Here is a 14,434-nt window from a genome sequence, read left to right as displayed (position 1 = left end):
TGAGTCAGAATATACTGTTCTTGAATTATGGTGGTGAAAAAGCAACTTGGCTTTTTTAATGCAAGATTTCCAGACTATCTAACAGAATCTGAACAGGTGAAGAGAGCAGTGAAACAGATTTAAAAGATTAGAAATTTGTCCTTTCTTCTTTGGGCTGAAGATAAAGTAATAAATTGTGCACTTGATTTTGATAGGTTGTGATTACCTAAGAATGGTGTTACTAATTACTATACAGTAAAATATCAAAATTTGGAAACAGCATTATTCCTTTGTTTGTCCTCTTACCCCCAAACCTGCTGCAACCACTTCAGCATTTGTTCATTTTCTCCATTGTGGATGACTGCAAGGAAGTGTCATGGATTTGTGTAGTACCTCTGGTCATGTACTTCTCATTTTCACATTCCCCAGCCATGAACAGGGTGTGCTTCATATAATACGATGGAAGAAGAAAAGTCCCAAAATGAGTTACATATTCTTAAAGATCTTGGTTTAAAGAATAATTTTCAGTGACATTATGATAGCTAATATAGAAGTTAAACCACCTAATAATATATACAGTAATTTCTTAAATTATATCACTCTATACTTACACAGTTTAGTTATTTAAGTAAAATAAACCCTTTCATAAATTTGTGTCCTCTTTGATAACCTTGATATATGAGAAACAAATTCCTACTCTCTTCTGAATGTTCCTTTCCTTTTGAGTGTCTATATAGTAAAATTTTAGGTACATCCCAGACAGTTACTCAAGTGTTTGTGCAAGAAATGCATTTGTGTGTTTTTGGTATTTTATGAAGTAAAAAATAATCTGAAAAAAACATTTTGGTACTGGTTTATTTGGCAAACCAGAGATTAAATTTGGCATGATTTTTTAATGTGATCCCTAAAGCCAATAAATGCTTTGGCCATCTTCTCTTTCCAACAAACTCCTTCTTCCTTACCCTGACATTATGCAGTCATTAAAGCAGGCAGAGCCTGTAGGTAGCACTAATAGCAAGTTATTTACATTGTAAAAGGATGTTTTGGAACAATTCCAAATTCCAAGCAATTCTTACATAAAATGGAGTGTCATACCTTGGTCAATACTGAACTCCATTTGATAAATAATACCTTGACCAGTATGACAACAAGATTATTAAAAAAGAACTTATTAAAAAAGGTTCAACCTTTCAAAACATTTTCTTCTGTTTATTATAAAATTTTTTCATCACCTGTATGAGTTGCTCAGGTGACAAAGAAACACAAAAAACCAAAACTACTACAAGAAAAAAAATAAAGTCCAAATATATAAAGTGGCCAAAATAAATTTCATCTTCTCTTACTGAACTTTGAAAGCATGCATAAATGCAACAAAAAAAAAAAAATTCAAGAGATGGAGTGCATTTTGCTATGTTTTGATTTGTTTTATAGTATGGAGATCTGTCACATTCATGGTTTCCTCTGTGAGAGGCTGTCAGACTGTCTATTTGCATCTGCATTCTTATTTTTTAATATAACATTTTTATGCTGCTAGCAAGTGCCTTTTCTAATAGCATTTCATTTAAGAGGGGTGCTTGAACTTACAGCAACTTCTTGCAGCATGAAACAACATAATACAACCACATAACCTTTATATGCATATTGAACAACTTGGGAATTTTTTTGAAACTCACAGTATTATTGCACTGACTTTTTTATGTGGCTTAATAACAGCAATAGATATGTACACAACAGATGTGTGCTGCCCTGACAAAGCAAGGGGTGCTGCTCCAGAATTTTTTTTCATTTTCTTCATCATTTGTAGTCAAATGAAATACTTCAGTGGAGCTCAGGCTATAATAATAATAAGGTATGTTTAACCTAAGGGTTACTCATACTTGAGGCTCAGCAAACTGAGGAATTACACACAGGGTATAGTGAAAACCAGTTCAGGTAAAGAAGACAAAAATGTGATCTTCATAAAACTATAACAAGGTTCTTTGAGCCTTTTTAGTCCCTAGGATTGAACAAGATCCATGGACAGCTCAGTCGCTGAAGCCCTTCTTGGTGCCCCCCACAACTGAACAGTCACCTTCAGAATATGTCTGTTTCTGCCACTTCATAAATGCAAATTTACTTTTAGCAGGGCACAAATAACCCACTCATTCATCCTTGGCTACAATCAGATGAAAATTCATGTGCTGAGCAACCAGCCGTGCATTACTTTTTGTTACAGGTCTGCTCTATCTGCAGATATTTCTCTCCTTGTCCAGAAGAGGGACAGGACCAGGTGATGAAACTGTTAATATAAATCTCAGGATTACAGTCAGGAAAAAAAATATTATTATTATTATTACTACTACAAAAAATCCTCTAGAAAACCCTCCAAACTGTTATCATCCCATGGTCTCTAAAACACATTATTATTGTTCATTTCTCAAAACTGCCACTGGAAAATCTGGGTAACCTTGCAATTTCTGGCTGATCTCCTGCCTTTCTCAAACCAACAGAAGAACCTGAGTGTGTGACCTAGAACAGAAAGGAATTCTTGCATCTCCAGCCCCCAGGCTAAGAGAGACTATGCTCCTCTTAACATGAGCATTCACCTCTCTTGGAAAAGTTTCTGTAATTTGCTTATCTATACAGAGCAGTAGCAAAATAATACCAAAGGATAGTTCTGCAATAAAAACAAATATATAATGAAGTAATAAAAATAAGTAAGGTACTCTTTCATGTGCATCTAAAGGCAAAGACAAAAATTTTGACTTTTCAAAACCAGCTTCAGGAAAGACAACTCATTATTGGCTTATCCATATCTAAAGGACAACGTCCTAGACCTGACAGCACCCTGTTTTTAGAATTCACACTATCTTTTTTATTTTTTGATATCATGCCTTAACTTCTATTGACAAAGTGTTCATCCCCTAGAATTATATCATCTTCTATTACCTAGAAATGATTTCTTTGAAAAAAATATAAGTGATCCTGCCAGATGTAGAAGCAATCTATTCTGCCTCTTGAATAGAAGCCCAGCATTAAGTACAAATTTGAGAAAGGATAATGTACAGGGTCCTTGAAAAAAAGAAAAAAGCAGAAAATTAGTTGCATTAATGAGCAATATATACCGGATTTTAGTAAATATGAGTAATAAATATTGCTATATGGCCTCAAAAAATTATATGATTCCCAAATTATGTCTGTAGAGGATGAAGCTCTCCTAAATGCATGCAAAACTCCTAATCTAATGATCAAAAAGTATTAAATAATAAAATCAATCAGACATCTTATGTCTCCTCTAGAATGAATTTTATTCATTAAAAAGAAAACCTCATGATTATCATCACTCCAAAATCCTCCTTTGTACTTGCTATAATCTTAGAAAATAAGAGGTTTTTCTCTGGGAAATCAGAGTCTTTCTGCATGGCCTGTTTGTGTTTCAATACCTCTTACCACCACTGTGTAACTGGCACCTTTAATCTGCTGTAGAAGTAACCTTATCATCCCACTGGCATTCCTAGGAATAAAAGGAACATCACAGTATGAGTTTGTTAATCACTTCCAAGGCAAACAAAAGCCCATTTTGCTGTCTTTGTATTCTGTTCAAGTTTGTCAATGTCAAGTCAAGCCTCTAAGGCAACACGTCTTCAATTAGAGATGTAAAATCCAGTTTTGCATGCAATTTAAATCCTGCAAACTAGCAATCCTCTCATGGAAATCACAATTATTTCCATTCTTATGCATCAGTATTTCCCATCTACCATCATTTTTCTCTCACATGAAGTGATACTTAATTTCCAAGACTGAGCATTTTTGACAGGGGTTTCTGATTTGCCATTCAGTTACCACATTACAGTCAGGCTAACACTGATAGATCTTTAAGCTAGAGGGATAAAGGATATTCTTCTATGCCACACTCTTTACAGAACTCAGATTCCCACTCCACCCTCACCAAGAAAAGTTAGTCTTTTCCCACCCTCTCCACTAAAACAGTATAGAACAGATTTATGACCAATTTAAGTTTGAAGAATTTTTATGCTGAACACTGAGACAAACGTGTGGCCATGTAACCATGGCTGGAGATGTATCTCTAAAATCATCAGAATTCCACATGAGAAACTGAATTTTGATTTAAATGGGTATGGCTGTGCGCATGTGAGGCCATATCTTTGGTTGGTTAAATCAATATATTCCCTTTGCTTTCAGGGAAATTGTGATTTGGATCCCAAACCAGCACAACACTGCAATCCCACTGAGGTCTGTAAGTGAAGTTCAACAGCAGCATTACATTGCTAATATAGTGCTAACAACAATGGATTCCTAAATCACACATTTGCTGTGATCTAGAACATGAAACTTTTCTTTTAGTTTTCTGAAACAGAGCTCGGACACACTCCCAGCTTTAAATGAATGAGGAAATGTCACAATTCAGAAAAACGTGACACCTGTTAATGTTCTTTAAAGCAGACATGTTCTGTGTTGCAAAAATGCTAGGATTCTCTTGTGTTCTGATGAGTACTCACTCAAAATTAGTGCTCTATTCATTAAAGCTTCTCTTGGCTTTTTTTTTCCCTTTTTTTGTGGCAGAAAATCAGGACTTCTTTTCCATTTTAAAAAATATACCCAAAATAGTCCAAAAAAGGTAGAATTTTTAAATTTACTGCCTCTTTGTTTTCAATTATTAGACTGTTTAATTTCCCTGTCTCACTTTTTACCCTATTGAATTTATTTGAATTTGATAATTTTATTCACCCACTTTTTAAAGGCCACTTTTTATTAAAAATCCTTTTCATTTCTCTCTCTTCCTGCAGAATTCTGTCATTCTTGAATCTCCAGAAGACATGAAAGAGTATCAAATTTGCTAGAGGACAGTGAGGGTTGTCCTATGATTTACTTGAAAAAAACCAGAGCTCTTCTTGGGATATAATTCTGAAAGGAAAACTTTCAGAACCTGATATACCTCCTTGTGTAGGGGGTAGAAAAATAAAGAAGGAAAGATGAGCTTGGGAGGTGTGGTAGGACAGGTATTTTAGTAGTATTTGTCTCTTTTTCTAATGACTCTATATAAATTGGCAATAAAATGGAAATTTTAGTAACGCATCTGTTAAGGTCTCTTTTCCTTGCAATACTCCCTGTCTTTAGCTTGACCCATCAGCTTTTACCTCCTATTTTTTTTCCTTCCTCCCCTGCTGAGGAAATGAAGTGAGAGAAAGGCTGGGTGGGTGTTTGCCAAGGTTACCTCATCCCACTGCACTAGGTCACACTTAGAGGATGAGGAACCCACAACTGCATTGAAAACTTCCAAAAATCCTGACAAATAGCTCTGAGCCTGCAGTTCTTTGTGTCCAGGAAAAGACCTTGGCTGTGCCCCACTGATTTCAGTGTCCCTGCCTCCAAGGAGGGATATTTAAATAAAAAAGCAAATGCACCTACACACAGAACACCTGGCTGGAGCCAGGAGGCTCCACCTACCTCAAAGCACCTGGGATCAAGGATGAAAAAACAGCAGGATCAGGACCATAGAATCTGCAAAACAACTTGAAGCCAATAGATCTGTCAAAGGCATAGGAACCAAAAGAAAACAAAAAACACCTCTTCACAATTAGCCCACAACCACTTAGCTCTGTGGTCATGAAAACACTTGAGAGAAAACTTGTTGCCAATATAGTCAAGGGCTCTCTTAATTTCATGCACTGTGACTTCAACAATTTATTCATGTCTCATTTTATTTCTCTAAAATTGGCCTCATTTAAAAGAAGGGAAACCACATTTCATGCTCTTCAGTTTCATTAAAGAGATACAAATTCCTTACCAAAAGAAGACTCTTCTAAATTAAACCATTGTAGCAGAAGAAAATATTGATATTTTGAATCTGAAAGGACTCTGACACAATCTATATTCTCTTGCATATCATTTTTATGGTATTATTTTTTAAAAAAGAAAAAAAAGCTCCTCCCTTTAAAAAATTGTTTTCAAACGTGATGGAATATGCAACACTCAGCTAAGAGTAACACAAATGAACTATCTCACAGATTTTCTAAAGTTTGTCAAGAAAGAAGGCCACTGATCTCTTCCTCCACAGTGTGGGAATACAATATTTCAGCCTCTGAAACTAACTTGTATCTGCTTGACAAGGAAAGTATGGTTAACTCCCTTGATTGATACCCACTCCATAGGAAATGTGATATAAACCCTATATAAATTACATAAGATAAATCCAGCATCATTCAATATGTGGCTCAAAGTGAACTCAATTTTATGAGTAATAAATGAACAGCTCCAAATTCCAGTAGTTTTTTATGTTTTTCTTGGCTACAGGACATATAAATAGATCAAGAGGGGTTTTTTTCCACAAGGGTTAAAAACCATTTATTTGGCTGACTTGAATGAAAGATGAAGCTCATTTTTTATTCAAATCTTACTTCATAGTAGATAAGGGTCTTCAGTTCCCCTTTACATTCACATTCATTACAGAAAAGAACAGTCTGCTGGTGGTTGCATCATGTGAGAATGACAAAATATTTCCATGAAATTCCCCACTGAAATGTCTTCCCCTCTCTTTTTCAGGTTTGTCTGCAAAACAACAATAGGGGAAAAAAAGAAGTCTGTCCTTTCTGTCTTTTAGATGTGTCTAAGGAAAAGAAACTCTTCCAAACTTACCAAAAGCCTTTTCCATAAACACCTTCAGTCCTTGATGTTCTCCACCTCCATCCTCAAAGCTGAACTGCTTCAGTCTCCTGTAGGTACAGCTTCCTGAAAAACAACCTTTCAGGGTCCTTCTACATGGCAAAAAAATAGAATGTAAGTCCTTTGTGCTTTCTTGATTCCCATTGACCTTACCACAGTAGCCCAATATCCACCAAAACACACAAACAATAATTTCCAATAATCCATTGGTACCCTTTTCCAATAATCCTATTTATAAGAGGCAAGACACACCAGGGAGCATATTCCAAGGAACAAAAATGCTGTTTCTTTCACAGCCTGAATAAAAATGGAAGAAATATTTTCCAACTGGAAGAGCAAATTAATTAGTGAGCCTTGTCAAGCTCAAAAACCCCCCTCTATCAAATTAAGGGAAATGAAATATTAATTTTGTTATTTTAAACTCATTTTCCTTACAGTCCACTGTAAATAGTGAAATATAAGAAATATCCCATGAGCAGACATTCATAGCTCAGGTCTATTTCCCTGTTTCCAGGAATCAAGGAGACAAGGAGTGCAAATCCATTACTTACTGACTTTTTGCAGTCTTTTTTTTTTTATCATGAATCACTTTTCTTCATGTACATGACTGCTTGGATTCCAGAATAAAATTCACATTTTCAGAAAGAGTCTGATCTGAGTGGGTCAAGAGAAGGACCATGAAGAGCCACAAAGGGTCATGGCCATAAACCCATCCTGGGTTTTATGCATCTGTTAAGGCAGATTGCCTGAAGTGAATCATGGCATCAGCTCATAAAGAAAGATGTCATGTTTTAATCCTCGCCATACATCAATACCAGTAATTTAAAAGCTTGTAGTTTATCTATTTCTCTATGTAAAACAGTGGATTTCCCCCTCAATGTGCTGGGTGGGAGAGTGAGTTCCCTAAAACATAACACACTGGGAAGCTGTGGTCTAGCATACCTTGCCAATTTTGCCTGAAGCTGTTTCTGTCTACAATAGAGCAAAGGAATTATCATTTATTTCAATGGATGCTGGCTCAGATGGCAAGACATTATACACAGAGCTTTAGGGACTGGTTTTGATACCCAGGGTTTGGGGGTTTTTTTTTTTTGGTTTTGCTTTTTTCGGTTTTTTGTTTTGTTTTGTTTTTTGTGGGGTTTGTTGTTGTTGGGTTTTTTTGGTTGTTTGCTTTTCTTATGGCTCATCTCTGTGTTTCCTGATTTTGCTGAAGTGAAGTTCAGCTGTTTTCACAAGCTTACCAATTCAAAGCTGCAAATACCAAAGTTGCATCCAAATTCCCTTTTCCTTTAAGAGTGCAGGATAGATGCTGTCTCATTCAATGGAGAACAGAACTAAGTTCATAAAAGGGAGGAAGGGGAGTCAGCCTCACAATTCCACTAACTGTGGGAAAGAGTGCCTCCCTGTAAGTATATCTGGAATTTCTTGCTCCCCAGTAGAACAGATACTGCACTAACATGGTTCACACATGGAAAGCTGCTCCCCAAAATTGTTCTAGGGTCATCACAGTGGCAACCCTGAGGCCACCTCAGCAAAGCTGGCTTTTTTCCAGGACAATGGGACAAATGTGATTTCTCCAAAACGTGTGTCCCTTGCACTGTGTTCTGTTGCATTTGCAGATCAGTTGCAGACACAGCACAACTGACCTGAATGTGCTCAGTGAACCTGCCCTGCTTTCCTGGGCACACAGCAGTCCAAAAATATCATGTTGTCTGCCCCAAATAAACCTTCTGCAAGATAAGTAGACATGACAAGAGAAACACAGAGTAAAAGGTACCACAGAAGCATTTAGATTACATGTGCTGTAAAACCTGCCCAGAAGTTTGGTCAGGTGTCTGCTATGTGCAGACACATTGCCAAAATAGCCCTGCAGTTCCACAGATACAGCTCCTACCTGCCAACTTTCCAACAGCAGGTCTGTCCAGGGAAAACACTGCACCCAGGCAGCAGGATGCACGTTTGCCAGGAAACTGTCTGTCTCTGAACAGGGCTGTGCAAGGCAAGCCAAAGTGCAGAACTCTGTGCTCTCTAGCTAGCTCAGGCACCAACAAAACAGCAGCCACTGCCACAATAAAACTTTCCACATGTCCTTCAAGTGGGATAGAGTTTGTAGCTGTAGGAAGAAGAGAGATCCCCATTTGATCCTCCCTTGGTAAATTCAAGGAAGCAAATTGAGCAAATCTCTGGAGCTGGAGAGCAGAGCTGCTGAGCTTTGGAAACAAAAGGATCCAGGTTGGTGGGGAGGGCAGGCAGACAGTGCACTACACTTCACTGCTGAGGAGAGGTTTGCCTCTCTGACACACCAGAAAACAAGAGAGCATGACTTCTAGGTGCAGCACTTTGTATTACTTCTCCTGCTGTCTCAGACACTGAAATGAGCACTGCTGTAAGTCACTACACCTGCATGCAAGTCAAGTGCAACACACAGTGTATTTTCCCACACAAGTTAAAGGCCCATTCAGAATCCCAAATAATCATTTACCTCAAAAGAATTTGCTCATTATGTGCTTTGCCTGGCCCTCATGGTCTTGCAAAGCCCTCTGAATAGTCAGGCCTGAAATAATCTCCTGCTGCCTGTAACACTGGCCTTTCTTTCTTTTCATGTAACTGCAAACAGGAACTCCTTATTCACAAAGGAAGAGGTTATTAAACTCAGCAGAGTTATTCTAAAAAAGATAGAAATGAACTTTGACTGCAATCTTAAGTGTGAGTCTTGCCTGGAAAGCTGTTTGCCACACAAAAGGCAAGCAGGGAGCACAGATTCAAGGCCGGCCATTTTCATGTGTAGTCACCGCTAAGCTGACGAGAGAGTAATCTGCTACCTCACTTTGTTATCAATGGTGCTTTAAGTTTGTTACTTTTATGGAGGGATCCTTTAAGCTGCATGTTCTCTTGACACAAACCTCCCTGTTTTAAACAAGGCATACATCTCAAAATGATTTAGATGTTTGTGGTTGACACCACTCAGTTGCATCACTTACGCCAGAGTGACTCGGATGAGCAACACGAAGACAGATAAATCTAAGCAGCTGGAGCCCTGTCTGATTAAATCTTTAAATCCATAGTGGTTCACCTGTAAAACAGCATCACAGTCATGACATGAAAACTAAGCTGGTGGTTAGCCAATGAAAGTGCACCACAGACCTCCAAAGGCCAAGTTTTAACTCACCTGCTTGTTTTAAACAGGATGATGAATGACAGTGGAAAAGGCACTCAGTCTCCCTTCCTATAATGCCCTTCTTTGTTTCCTAGCTGGACTGGCCAGCTACAATATTTCTTTTACACACAAAGCTTACTAACTCTACTCCAAACCTGAAGTATTAAAGCTGTTCTCTCTGCTAACCTTTGCCTGGTGCACAAATTGCCACAACAACCTGGCAGCTACTGTGATGGAGGTACAATGCCTTGGAAAAAAAAAAAAAATGGTCTGGAGCTGGTCCGAATGATTATTAGCACCAGCCACACTTGATAATAATAAAAGAGATAATCGGTATTTAACTATCTTGTTGGTAACCATCAAGAAATCAAATGAGCTAATTACTATTTCCTTTCTTTCCCCACTGATCTGCAATCCCTGGATGAATGCTGTGTAAACCAGAAAAATTTTTGTGGCCATCCTTTAGTAATTGACCTTTAGCTCTCCCCATTTCATTTGCCCTAAGTGTTAATTGACTTTGAAAAAGCAGTATATTATCCTTTTAGAAAAGAAAGTCTGATTTGTGCCCGCCAACATCTCACAGCATCAAAGCCCTGTTAAATCATAGAGCAATACAGCTGAAAATGAGTCTCCAGAAGATGTGGAAAGAGGGTGGGGGAAGGAAGCACAATTGCTATTGACAGAGCTCCACTGCCATCTAGAGAGAACCTGCACCAGCTAATTTGCTGAAAGAGAGGTTGTTAGTCAAAATATTTCCATTCTGATGTTGGGGGAGGTAGGAAATCCACTCAGGTTCACTGTATCTAATAATTTTTTAACCAATTTTTAGTAATCTGCAGAAAAAGCAGATCATATCCTGGAAAATAATCTACCATTAATTCTATGGAAATCATGGGAGCAAGCTTTAAAGGCTCACTTATTAGCTCCCCTGAAATGATGTACAGTATCTGCAGAGTTTTGTTTCAAAGAAGCTTCTTTGAAGAGGTGAGGATCTTTGTAGAAAGGTGCTTCACTCCTAAACAATTTACATTTTAAAGTATGTGTTATGTCCTTGGCAGCTGCCTTTATGATGTTGCCTGTCAGTAAAAGTGGAAGAAACAATGTGCTATACAGGGTAAGATTTTTATTTGTTTTTTACTCCTTCAAGTATATAAAATTTTCTTTTCTTCGCTTTTTATATGAGATCAGGAGGCACCCACGGAACACATTACTAGTATGAGTCTACTTTAATCTGACTGATTTAATTCACTCAGTCTCTTGACCAAAAAAGCCACAGAACTCCATTCAGTGTATGAGACAGGTCAGCTGCTATAAAAGCTGGAGAAGTGTCCCTCACTGGGAGCAGCTAAGCCAATTACAATCTCAAAGCAGCTGACACGACCTAGCTAAGTGCATCTGGAACAAAAGGAATTATTTTAAGGTACAGCCAGCAACTAATTTAACTGTGTCTTTAATGAACCTCAAAATGGAGGGTTCATTACTGCTGTGTCACCAAAACACTCAAGAGTGACTTGTGGTGCTCTTGGCCTCCATCACTTATGGATTTACCTTCTGATTAGAGAGCAGTGTGGGGCTTTTAACAGCCATCATCTGTCTACTGACTCTGAAAACTTTAAAACCAAGACCTGTTTGAGGACTGATAGTCTGCCACTGTTAAAAAGGCAGCCAGGATATTTTTAATAGTACAGCATAGTTTGTGTTTGCTTCCTTGGTGATATCCTATTGGACTGAAATATCTTAAGATATACGAAGTAGCAAATTAGTTTGTGGTTATTTCCTTTAGCTAGCTGGTTAGATGCTCTGTGGTTGCCCACTTTGGCAGCAGTAGTAACTTAATACCGCAAAGAAAATTACAATGGTAGTTAAATTTTGGTTAAATATGTTAAATGTGATGCATTATGCAATTATGAGTATCTGAATTATATTTTTAATCTTATTTCCTGACTTAACACAGCACCTCAAAACAGGTTTACTAGGGAAATTAGATTCATTTTCACTGAAATACACTGAATACAGTCAGGTTTGCTAAGCCAAGAAGTGCTTTCAGTGAGGTGACCGTCAGTCTTCTTGTTCCCATCAATGCTGACACTGATGATTCCTGGATGGAAGAGCACAGTAGCTGTGAATGATGGCTTTATGAAGAGAGGGAATCCAATACTTCAATCAAATATTAGGAAACAGAGCACAGAATACTCGATCAGGTGCCTGACTGGATGGATCTCCCAGTCCAAATGTGATGCAAATTGCTGGAGGTGTTTCTGCCAGTGAGCACAGCCTAGAGGCTTGTCCTTAGGAAAAACCCAAATGCACCTTTAAAAAAACAAATTACTTTTTTGCTGACAAATACAATTAAGCTGTGCAGTTCAGGGGGAGAATGATAGCCATAAGAAGAGTAACTGTGAGATCTACTATGCTATACTACAAACACACAAGGCTAGACTGGGCTTTTTGCTGTTTCCCTGCTTCTTATCTTGCCCAGAGACCTTGAAGACAGTCCTGAAATAACGACAAAGAATAACAGCTCACCCTATAGCAATAATGCATTAAAACTGAATCAGATAAATGTCAAAAATAAGAGAATTTTGGACAGAGAACTGCTTCTGGTGAAGCGTAAGTACAGGGTTTCTTGGCTTTCTTCTTTTATTAGAGGCAAATAAATTCAGACCATAATGCTTGCAACATGAAAACCAGCACCTCATCTGGTATATTTTACACTAGAAGTTCTTTTAGGCATTATTTCCAATAGACAGGCTTGTTGCTATCAGAAAAAAAAGTACATCAGCTTGTTATAGATGGGAAGAGAACATCCATATTGTGAAAATTAAAAGATAGCATCTCTTCTGTGTCTAGAATTTATTGTGGAGTTCAAAGGGCATTGTTGAAATTCTGTTTGATTTGTACTCACAACTGGATATAATAGGATAGGCTTCATGAAGATATGGATCTCTCAGCCTTTTCTGAAGGCTGTCTTAAAATATTATATTTCAAGGGACATAAATAAAACTGCTTTACAGTGTGACTGTAATCAGCTTATGTCACATCTTGATGCTTTCTTCCCCTGGCTTGCAGACTTTCCCTTCTTTTTTACTGAAACTCTTTATTTCTAAGAGTAGACTCTGCCACACTATTTTTTTTTCTTTTTTTTGTAAAATGACTGGTACAATAAGACCAAGCACCCTCCTTAAAGGTAACTATCATGTCAGCATCCAGTCCTTGCTCAAAATGAAATTCCTAGAACATATTCATTCATGCTAGATATTTCCATTCATTTTAGCAAAAAGGAAGGCATACATAAATCTTTCTCCTTCTTTCACAAGTTCTTTTCTCATAGATTCATTCACTGAAAATTCTTATTTGAGCTGGAGCCTGAATTAAGTAGGCTTCATATTAAATGCCAGGTCAAACACGATTACATTGCTGCAACATAACATTTTATGATTTGTAAGACGTTTATTTCTGTACTGATTTTAAATATTTTGAAAAATAGGCTGAGGTCTGCTCTGTGGAGAGCAAAAGCAGCAGTTTGATGTTGTTTGCCTGATTTCTTCAGTGATCAATGCAAGGACTAACCACAAGTCTATCACTTAGCTGAAGTTAAAAGTTGCCATTCTCGCAGAAATGTCAGGAACCTGCCTTCTTGGTATAGAGTATCTTGAGCTAGATCTTGACAGAATATCATCGTGTAACCATGACAATTGATATTAAAATCAAAGCCTCACACTCAGGAATAGCCACTATCATCATGCCCTATCATATATATAGATATTTGTATGTATAGATATATATATAGGCTATACAGAAGAGCCTTGTAATATAGAGGCAGGAATAAATAAACAGGGAAGAGGTATGCTCTTCTCTTCTTTACAGGTAAACTCTAGGGATAACCCTTCTAAATTTCTCTGCTTTTTAAAGGGCTGCCACAACCTTTCATTTAGCCTTTTGGAGACCTGACTCCAAGCAGCATCCAGCTTCTCACGATTGCTGCAAATTACTGCCCTGTATACACTTTAATATGTGAGACATAAGAGATGAGGTGCTTGGGAGCATAAAAACCAGTGAGCACAAGAGAGCCAGAATGTACTTATTGACTAGAGGCAGGCCCAAGTGGAAGAAGCTGACTTGTGGAGCACTTGAATATTGGTATTGATTTTGTTTTCTTTATCAACACGAGGAGGGGGGGAAGTACAGCAAAGCGGTGAAATGTGCTGATCGCACGGAACGGGCCAGTCAACAAATGCACAATGGGGAAGCAATGAAATTCTCATGGATTTAGCTAAGCTAAAATCACGGGCAGATAAGTGGCTTACAAAATTCAATTTGAAAAAAGGTAAGATACTGAATCTGTGGATAAAATAACAGGAGAAGGGAACTCTATTTTCAATGGGCAGGGATGTGACTGCTGAAAAGCTGTGCTTTTTAGCATTTCAATGGAGGGAACTGTGTGCAGTAAACTCAGGTTTCTCTAAAAAAGCTGCCCTCCTGCTAGCACTTCTTTTTCAGACAGTAGCCAGAAGAGAGAACTAAAAAGAATTTGTGAATTTCTTCAACTTTTATCCAATTGGGTCTTTTTCATATTAAAAATAGAGGGAAGAAAAAATATTCAAGAACATAAAAATTAAAGGAGATTATGCTAAT

General features: G+C 37.7%; 1 long non-coding RNA gene across 2 annotated transcripts; it reads right to left on the bottom strand.

Annotated features, from left to right (window-relative positions):
- Positions 1–3,312: 3,312 nt before the first annotated feature.
- LOC143693911 (uncharacterized) lies at positions 3,313–13,145 on the bottom strand. Of its 2 annotated transcripts, XR_013181920.1 has the most exons (4): positions 9,624–13,145; positions 6,616–6,734; positions 6,378–6,528; positions 3,313–3,472 (listed from the first exon to the last, which is right to left on the bottom strand). It is a non-coding gene; the product is annotated as an uncharacterized LOC143693911 (long non-coding RNA). The 2 variants fall into 2 exon arrangements; XR_013181919.1 differs by lacking the exon at positions 3,313–3,472 and having other exon boundaries at positions 6,338–6,528.
- Positions 13,146–14,434: the final 1,289 nt, after the last annotated feature.

The sequence above is a fragment of the Agelaius phoeniceus genome, chromosome 4 (assembly GCF_051311805.1).
Source record: "Agelaius phoeniceus isolate bAgePho1 chromosome 4, bAgePho1.hap1, whole genome shotgun sequence".
In the NCBI taxonomy this organism is placed as follows: Eukaryota; Metazoa; Chordata; class Aves; order Passeriformes; family Icteridae; genus Agelaius; species Agelaius phoeniceus.
The sequence above is the reverse complement of the archived record's forward strand: the minus strand, read 5'-3'. Positions and strand labels throughout refer to the sequence as shown.